The sequence below is a fragment of the Miscanthus floridulus genome, chromosome 5, assembly GCF_019320115.1.
Source record: "Miscanthus floridulus cultivar M001 chromosome 5, ASM1932011v1, whole genome shotgun sequence".
Classification (NCBI taxonomy): Eukaryota; Viridiplantae; Streptophyta; class Magnoliopsida; order Poales; family Poaceae; genus Miscanthus; species Miscanthus floridulus.
In genome coordinates, this window is record NC_089584.1 from 71,434,960 (window position 1) to 71,443,707 (window position 8,748).

Here is an 8,748-nt window from a genome sequence, read left to right on the forward strand (position 1 = left end):
CCATGAAGTGTGCTATGCATTCTAGAAATGAAAGATGAATACTAGTTTTGAATAACTACTTTAACCTTCCTTCATCCAAATATGCAAACTTTAAAGTGATTTTGAGCTTAAATGACTTACAAATAAAAAAATCCACCATAAAAAACCACATATATCTAGTCGATAAAATGAGATATGCTACTGATGAAACATGAGAGTATAAAGTTGGTAACCTTTAGAACCGAAGAATCGATGGAGGAATCGAATAAATCTTGTGATTACCGGCGATGAGGAAGAAGAGGCAGGCGATGAAGCAAGAACACTGAGCTCAAAGTGGCTCGGGCTCGGGGATGAAGAAGGGGTATATAGGAGGGGATCTTTAGTCCCGGTTGGAGACAGCAACCGGGACTAAAGGTCCATTTCTAGTCCCGGACGGAGCCTCTAGCCAGGAGTAGACTTTTACTCCTAGTTGGAGGGACCAACCGGGAGTAAAAGTTAACCTTTAGTCCCGGTTGGTAGCTCCAACCGAGACTAAAGGTCCCCTGCAGCAAAAGCCTGCTGCAGTAGCCGTTGGGCAGGGATCTTTAGTCCTGGTTGGATCTACCAACCGGGACTAAAGGTTTCTCTAGTCCCGGGCGCGAAAAATACTGGGACTAAAGCCAAATTTCGAAGTGGATGAAAAGTCGTTTCTCTGCTAGTGGTAGCAATCTTGGTTCCAAGCATTTTATCTCCACTATGCTCTTGCAGCTTTTTTCACCATGGATCTTTTGGACAAGTTAGGTGATTAGCTGTTGACTGGAGAGTCTGATTCTCAATTGCTTTGTGCCGTTAGTTACAAACCGTAGAGAAGTAGATGCAGCCGAACAGGCTACTCCAGTCCTATGTATCTGAACAATTAGCACATCTGTGTTTTCCTGATCATCAATCAGTAAATCATGGTGGGCTTTAATTAAATTACTTGATAATCTAGATAGCATTCAGCTAATACATGTTTTTTTCTTCCAAATTTTCTTCAGAAGGGAGAGCTAAAGGAGCTGCGCGCATGGTGATATTGCACAAGAAGCCATAGTATTTGCGATGCAGAATTCTCAGACTACACATTCTTTCTCAAATGAATTGGTGAACGTTGTCTTTCTGTGGCTTTGTTTTTGAATTTATTTTCTCTGTTTTGTTCTGATCGTGCCAGTTATGTTGCATCCCGTTTGCATGTCTGCATTGAGACCATGCTATTGGAATTGGAAATGGCAGGCCCGAATTCCATGTGTTTGGATGGCTATGGCATTGGAGTCTAGAAATTGGACTCGTTTCTGCGCGGCATTCGCTTCACCTAGCGCGACCCCGAAGCGATATCGAGCCGTGACCCTCCATATTGGCTGGAATCGCATCCCCTCCCGCTCTGCTCGTCGTCTCCAACTCCAGCTTCGCGGCGTCTCCAAGTCCGGTGCCGGCCCCTCCAACCTCCTCACCAGATCTCCTCCGCAAGGGGCACGCTTGCCCCCCCCCCCCCCCCCCCCCCCCCCCCCCCCCGCGCATGCGGCCAGTCTAAGAGGAGAGGTAGCTTTGGTACTACGGTATATATATATATATATATATATATATATATATATATATATATATATATATATATATCTCATATATATATATACACACACACACTAAGGTATTTAATTGTGGGTTATCTTTGATACGACTGTGAATGCATATTTATATGTATGTATGGCACATATTTACTTTCGGGTAGCTTTAATACAGAAGTATATGTATGGGTATACATATATGAAAGTATTTAGTTGCAACCTAGAGCCCAGATTTATATTTTTTTTTGCATATATGATTGTTGGGTTGGGCTGAAATGAAATTCTTGTGCAGATACACTAACAACGAAACGTGTAGCCCGATTAGTTACGTATATTGAGAGAACATATATATGCCACCGTGTATGTCGCTAGAATTTTAAAATTTTCCTAAGATTCGTGAGGACATACGAAACGTGCATGCATCATGTTCACTCATGCATTTACATTGTTGCATCCCTCCCTTACTTATAATTGCTTACCCCATTCATTGAATTTCTTCTCACATATGATATCCTCTCACAAGAGTTGAACACTTTACTATAGATGGCAGCACTAGGAGCCCCGCCTCATAGTGACACGTTCCTAGCTGTGTTTGGCACTCCGACCTTGCTATGGAGGGTGCTAAACTCAGTTGGGTACGCTGAAGCCACCCCGCTACTTCTGGAGGGAAGTGGCAGCTGAGGGGCAGCCGTGGTATGATGTGCGGGTGACCATTCTGGCCCGTGCAGACAATCCACAGTGGCAGGGTTGGAGTATTGAGTCAGATGGGCAGTCTCCTTTGGAAGGTGCCCAAGTGGTAGCTTTGGAGGCACTGAGTGAGATCTGTCAGGAGTTTGGTGATGAGCTTGTCAACGGTCCAGCCGGAACCTTTCCCCGGGTGGATCCATCGGTGACCGCTTGGATGCAGCGGGGCGGCAATGCACCGGTAAGAGACCGTGATGAGCGAGCAGAGAGCACTAGTGCTGCTTTGAGCGCTACGTTCCGTCCTGAAGTTGTTCTACTCACGCCAAACCCTAAACCCTAAACTCTAAACCCTAAACCCTAAACCCAACACCCCCTGGGATTCACCATTGACATCTCTAACAGTAAAGGGTTCAAACATCTCAAGTATAACCATTTGATGTAAAATTTATTTTCTTGTTGACTACTCCCTCCATCCATAGAAGGGCGCAACTATGGAATTTGTGCAATGCAAACTAAGTTAATTTTGACTAAGTTATGGCAAATAATATTAATAACTATGTCTCCAACTAGACTTACTACGAAAATATATTTTATATAATTAATTTAATGATATTTATTTTATACCATATATGTTAGTGCTTTTTATATAGCTTTGGTCAAACTTTAAATTATTTGACTCTTTCAAAAGTGAGTGTTGCATTCCTTTATGGACGCATGGAGTATTTAGAACACCCCACACCCCCACAAAACTATTTTGCATAGAACCCCTCGTCCCAGTCTCATAGGTATTAGGATCGGACTAGACATCGGATTGATGAAGCTCTTTGTTCATGGTTTGATTGGTCCAATTAGTTGAACTGCCAGTTTAGTATTTGTTAACACCAAAATTTGGTAATTTTATTGCCTATCGAGTCTACGGAAGTAAGCCGATAATTCTATGAATATTTATGAAGAGACTTTCGGCTTGTTTGTGTGGACTGCCCAGTAAGCTATGTTGACATATCAAGCTTCTCTTTACGTGATGCTAGAAGGAAGGCAAATACGTACATGCACACAGTTAATTAAAGGAAGGGAGAGACATGAAGCCCAGATGTTGCTCGGTCCTCACGTGGAAATAAAGAGAAAGCAAGAGAAGCTAGTTGATATATGGGTATATGCTGGGTACGTGAACGAAGGAAGCAGGGAATAGGAAATAGAGTTTGGCTTTAATACTTGAGAGGAAGGAAATAGCTTCTTGATTAAAGATGGAGCCCATGCATGAAGAAAACGATACGACTCCTGGTTGCTGGCGTGAAGATGCAAGCCGGGTTCAGTTGATATATGGCTATATATGCGGCTGCGTACTTGAGTCCATGCATGAAGGTAAAAGGAAAATCATTTGGCTGCTGGCAGCCAACGTCGAAGAAGTGCAAGAACCGTGGAGGCATCATCATTGGCCCAGAGAGTCCAAATGCAACACAATCTTATTTACGTGACAGCCACGTGATGAAAGGAAAAGCCGGTTGCCACAAATAAAGTGGATATAGGCAAGTTAAGGCAGGTGTTTGTATACGTGCGTATTGAGGTTCGGCTCAGATTGTTAACCGACCAGACTAGAGTCGTAGACCAGATTAGTTTAGATTTTATTTTCTTTTAGTTAGGCACGTGAAGTCCAACCGCCCTATAAATATAAAGGGTGATGATCAATTATAAGACATCTCCAACGATCAACATAAACTAGTACATTTACTTTTTAGCTTACAATCATCTCTTAGAAGTAGGAGTAGAGTAGATTTTGACGAGTTCTTCAGCAAGTAGGGCTTCCCTCGGTTAGGTCCGATCTCCGGTATGTCTATGAGTATCCATCACGACTTATATTGTGTTTGTAAGGCTGCCCTCGGTTAAGTCTGATCTCTTACAAGCTTGGTATAAGTTAGTTATCATCAGTTAATTGTAAGGCTGCCCTCGGTTAAGTCTGATCTCTTGCAATTGCTGATAGTTATCCTTGGTTCTTATTAAAATCCACATGGCTGCCCTCGGTTAAGTCTGATCTCGTACGAATTTTGATACGAATCTCTTGCCCGATCAAGATTGAGATAGATCGGCTTTGTATCTTTTTGAATCGTCATCTTATCGCACGACATTGTTTACATCTTGCTTTAACGATGGTTCTTGCTAGTCTAGCCGTTCTATTCCAATCTTGATCGAAGATAGCATGTGGTCAAGGCATGTTTAGCCCTAGGTAAGGCTTGCTAGTTGATGAGATCTGGTCTAGAAGTGCTATTATGGCTGCATCGTTTAGGTCTGACCCCCACTACTAGCATCGTAGATTGGAAGTCGTCAAGTAGTAAGCCTTGTTTATGGCCAAGCATAGTCTTCGGCTGTATGCTATGGCTGCATCGGCTATTTAGCCGATCGTCTGTGCTTTCACGATCATAGCATGTCCCCGCGATCTCATTAAGCGTTTATAGATTTATATGCTTTAAAGGTTTAATTTGTTATCTTTATTACGGCTGCATCGGTTAGGTCTGACCCCACTGTTAATGATAGTAGATTAGATCTGATAAGCATACTGGTTTATACACGTCTAATGGTTGAGTAGTTGCATGCTATGACCCTTCTTTCGCTGGAATCGACTATTTAGCCGATAGCCTGTCTTTTTTAGAATATATATTGACTATTTACATGCTTTTTACTTATTTTTGTTCTAGTTAAAAGCTAGTATGTTTCTCAATCAAATCATATGCTCCCACGCCTATCTTTTTACACCTTTTGCATGTTTTCATGATAATTAGCATGTTAGATCTATGTAATTGAGTAACTGATGATTGCCGATATGCTTGTTTTACTCATCATACATCATGAACATGCTAGATATCGACTCTCTAATCGATAGCCTCGTCTTACTGGCCACTTGGCCGCACATTTGGAACTGTCTGGACAAACGACCGACATGTTCCACCTTAAATTACTGATCAATCTTGCTCCCTTGTCAATTGCAGGTCAAATTAACTGGCACGCCCCTAAAGTCACGACCACCCGGTCCAGTGCCCTTTCAAAGCACAGAGAGAGCTCGAGATCTGCTCCGCGCGGTCTCTCCCCGGCGTTGATCACTATTTCCTCGGCGTTGATTTTTCGGCGTCGACAGTAATACAAATATTTTGCACACATTACAACTAACTACATGGTGTAGTGGTGGAGAATGCTTTGCTCTAACGTGTAATCCATAGGTCGTGAAGTATTCCTTAGCCTATCTTTGCTCCCTATCGTGTGGTGCAGCCCTAATAACTATGCACAACCCTAATTCTAACTCCCCTATTCTTTTCTCTAGTTTCTCACTTGTCCCTGTCGTTGCTACCACTACCACCCCTCACGCCTCACCGCACACGTTGGCCTTTCTCCAAGGGTGTTGAGTTGTGCGTGGCTCGATAAAGGCAATTGTATAGTAATGCTTCACCACGTGCCGCCCTGGAGGTCAAAAGGGGGGGCTCGGGAGGGCTCCCATGCCTCTTCCATGCTGTGCTACCACCGCCCTTTGAGTGGATCTCTAGTGTGCCCCCTACCCTCAATCCTTCCTTGTCCATCACCAATTGATGCGTCCTCTGACTCTTTTTCCCCTTAAGAAAGAAGTGAGTATCTAACAATCTCTACATATATTTCTATTGGGCAAGATGAAATGTCGAAACTGGTAGATCTGCACTAGATGTTGTCCAATCAGATTTTATGTGTGCTTACCACTTTGCAAGATGTGATTAGTGAATACGTGATATCTAGTTGATTTTTTTTAATTTACTTATGTATATCCATGTGGATGGTGTGTACTCCATTTGCCCTCTATTTGTCGTTGCTAAGAAACAAATAGATGGTTTATGCACATTCATGAGCTCAAATACAACATTATTTTCTTCGTCAGTCCATTTGTAGTGCCTTTATTTTTAAAGCACCATTCAAAGCTCGTGATACCTGAATGGCTTGCTTATTTTAAAGAGATGTTAGGAACTGAATGTTTTTAAATTTGAATAGTTGATTTTAAATGTGTTGGCAACAAGTTGACAACCAAAATTATCAAAAGGAGGTTGATCATATGTTTTCAGATGGTTTCCCAAACCAGCTAGGATGGTTTAGGAACTTTGTCAAAATGCATAATAGACTTCATCATTGTGTTCCTCTCATCGAGCCAATTAAAAAAATGCAACATCTGATTGGGAGTTCGGATGAAGAAACTATAGCCTTGGAATGCAAACCAAACATACCATTAGTTTGATTATTATTTGACATCGTTAATGCTTGTATGCTTGTATCCCCGGGTTAATGCTTTTACGTGAAGCAAGGACGAAAGCATAAGTGGGATGGTGGTAGGTGTGGTTCGCTCAGCGTGCAGAGTGGATCTAAGCCGTTTGGACTCCGGGGTGTTACAAAGTGGTATTAGAGCAATGCTGATTGTAGGACGCAGGCCTAGTTAGAACTGGATGTCTTAGCATGCTTTCATCTTTGCTTAGTTCTTGCTTTCTCTCTAACCTTGTTATTTATGAAAAGTTGTGCTCACTTCAGCCTCTGTTCTATTATGAAAACCTTGTCTCTATTCTGAATCTTCTCTCTTGGTCTATTAGATGGAACGTAACGAGATAACTGCCAACATCAGAGAACAGGAAGACCAAGCTATGCCACCCTTGATTGCATTTGATAAGGAAAAGCTAATCGCTATGCAAAAGCAAGTATTGGAAGGAATGACTCAATATGGGAGTTCTCCACAATGCTCGCCACAAGGTCAAACCAACGTACCAAAGGGACCTATGAAGAGATAAGTGGCAGAAGCTTGGAGGAAAATGAAGTCCAATGAAGGTGTTGGTAGCAAGACTCTTGGAAAGACACTATCAATGTCAATGTTGCATGCACTATGGTTTTCCCTGTCTTTGAAACAAGCCAAATCAAGGAAAGGTCGAGGTGAACTCGAATTGTGAAACTAATATGGATGAGAAGAGAAAGGAGGTCTCAACAGAGCAAGTATTGGGAAGCAATCAACATTTGGATTTGTCACATCTAGCTCTGATCCCTAGTCAGATGAATCTAAACTATAAAGAGCTAGAAGCTTCTCAAGCTAAAACTACTTCACATGAGGTATGCATAGATGGGTGGACTATCACCTATAAGGAGTTTCAATCTCAAAAGACCAAGCAAGCTAGAAAACATATCAGTCAAACCAAGATGAATCTTTAGAGTTAGAAAGCTAACAAAACACCAAGCAACAATTCCGTCGAGTATGACATCACAAAAGATCCAGCTAAGAGAAGGTGTCATCATTGCCAATAGAAAGGACATTATGTTAAATCTTGTCCATGGAAGAATCAACAGTTACACCATGGAAGTAGCCAGAGTCAGATGACTACCAGACTGCCACCAAAAAGTGTCAGTGATACCCAACCCAAAAGAAGCATTCGGTGAGAGTGACAAATGAAGAAATTATGCTAGACTATCCAAGATCCTTAGTTAAGGATAGGAGTTGTGCCCTTTATGTAATAAAAATGATAGTATCGCAAGTTGAGACAATGATTGAACTGTGCATCTCTACTGCTTGTTGAATTATCGTTATGCTTATGATTGTTTTGAATCTTTGTAATGATTGCAATGATATTGTTGGGTGTTCCCATAATTTCCTTTAGTTCATAGGTTTAAGGTATAAGGATTAATGAAATAAATAGTTGGGTTATGGTTTTCTTCTGTTTTCCCTATCCTGTCTTCGGAGCAGCCTGTCTTTATTGATTCATATCTCTGATTTTGGATGATAAAAAATTATGAGGAAAATCCTAGACAACAGTAGACTTTAATACCCTTCTATGACCGCAAGAACCGTTCTCATATCTGTTTTGGTTATAAAGTTACAAAAAAAATCACAAGACGATGCAAGCTATACTTTGGTGTCCCCTACTTTACCTTCTCTTAAGGGGGGTAGCCAAGTTGAAGGATTTGCAAGATGAAGTTTTCTTGCATTCTAGTGTTTCAGGTGGAAGAATTGGATATCTCGATGGTTGGGGTTTTCTCTAGTCTTTCATACTATCAATCCTATCTTGTCATCTCTTGAAACTACAGTAAAGAATGCTATGAATGACTGAATCCTAATGCATATATGTTGGAAACATATGACCTCTACCAGGAGAAGTGCTTCACAAGATGTTGGAAGGAATGTTCCCACTTCTAATCCATCGTCGCCAAGTTCCCCAACTATAGAGCAAGCTTTGATGATGCAGACTCAGCTATTACAGACCACTGCTCAGAGTGTGTTGAACAATCCATAAGAAGCACCACCTATTGACAAGCATGGTACATTCTCTCATGCAAGCGACCCACTAGAAACTAATGACTGGCTTAGAGTTGTGGATGATGCTAAGAAACATAAATGCTCTTTGAAAGGACTGAATGATGATTTGCAACTACATTGAGAGATGGAAGAGAAGAAGAGAAAACATGATCTTCAATGCCAGTTAAGAAACACTCATCCTCGGTTCGCTACGCAACCAGAATATCAGTCACC